Raw genomic sequence first — 1727 nt, forward strand, 5'->3', positions numbered from 1 at the left:
AGTCGAATGGGGTTAATGCATACGTGCAATTCACAAAGTAGACGTTAGCTAACGGAAATATGCAGATGATGCTCGTGCTTGGCTCTGCCCACCTCCTTGCTTGTTCTGCCCACTATGACTAATTTGTTCCTATTGGAAACGACATGCTGTGGTCTAGCTTGATTTAGTTCTAAAAAAATATTTGGTTTAATTTTCGTGATGTTGTCAACACATCTATAGAGAATGATAGTGGCCTCTAGTGGCCAAACTGCCATATTAGCATGGGCAGCGCCATTGAAGGCTTTCAACATTTTCATGTCGTCAACTAGGTGGGACTTACAACTTCATTGGCTGATCCAGCTTTTAGTGACCCTGTTGGAGTCATGTCCAACCGGATCATAAGGAGGGATCAGCCAATCGTGAAGAAGAAAATTGACCACTTCAAAATAGAGAGAGCCTCATTGGCGCTGCCCATGCTGTCACAGACGATATAATGGCACAGATAGAAGATGAGTCCTCTATCTCTATGGAGTACCCCAACAACAAAATGGTGAGGGCGTATACCGGTCAATAAAAATATGAATGACAAGTAAAAGAGCTGATTGGCCAGCTCAGACGGTGAGCCAATTAGAAGTCTCAGTCAAAAACATGAAGGCATCCTCTATGAGGAAATAGCAATTATTTTTTTCAACGGTTTGAGGTGGGGCTTTGGAAGCATTTTTTTTCTCTAATTTGTGCTTTGGCCACAAATATAAGTATAGGACTAGTCAACAACATTATTTGGGTACGCGTTAACAGATTATGAGCTTTTTAAAGTGAAATTTTCACTGGACAGTTACTTTAAAACATCGTTTCCCACTGAAGTTGCCCACGATGGCTGTGAATTTTAAACTTACCACAAGGGGGAGCTGTCCAACGCAGCATCAGCACCAGATACTGCAAGTGTTTGGGTGGGTGATGCTGAGCGCCTCTTTATAATTTAAACTTATTTTATAACTATAAACCATTTACTATATTAGACCATTCACATTTTAATGTTTTAATAAAGACATCTAATCAAAGGGTAATTACTAGCACCATTTTCCCATTCAAACGTTGACATGGTATTAGCAGAATTTGCTGAATCTTATCGAATGATTCCCATTGAATTGTCAGGAAGACAATGCAGATTGTAGGCCTATCCTTAAACAGCATTGGTTATGCTTAGGCTATCACACACACAGCCTACATTTAGACCCTTATATTTGAATTTTAAATTAGATGAGACCTGAATCTGCATCACTCTCATCGTGTCTTTCATTAGGCAGTTTTTCCTAGCCACCGTGCTGCTACATCTGCTTTGCATTCTGTTTGGGGTTTTAGGCTGGGTTTCTGTAGAGCAATTTGTGACATCTTCTGATGTAAAAGGCCTTTAAAAATACATTTGATTGATCACACAAGGGACCCGGGGAAAGGCTACCTGATGCGTTAGATACCATATAGCCTAATTATTATAATGAAATATACATAATTTTGATTAGACCATGATACAGATACATTCCCTTTACTTCTTTACTGCCTGTCTGTCAGCTCACGCGTATCCCCATGGTTGCCTAGAAACGCGAAGACAGTGGGCGCTCCTGACCTTGCCGTCGTGAACGAGCTGCGCGCGCACAAACCGAAAGGGCTAATATATTAATGTTAATCAAGAAGACAAAATAGAACATGTGAATTGAAAGCAAAATATTTGCATGCGATTTAAAAAATTA

Source organism: Oncorhynchus clarkii, chromosome 12 (assembly GCF_045791955.1).
Source record: "Oncorhynchus clarkii lewisi isolate Uvic-CL-2024 chromosome 12, UVic_Ocla_1.0, whole genome shotgun sequence".
Lineage (NCBI taxonomy): Eukaryota > Metazoa > Chordata > Actinopteri > Salmoniformes > Salmonidae > Oncorhynchus > Oncorhynchus clarkii.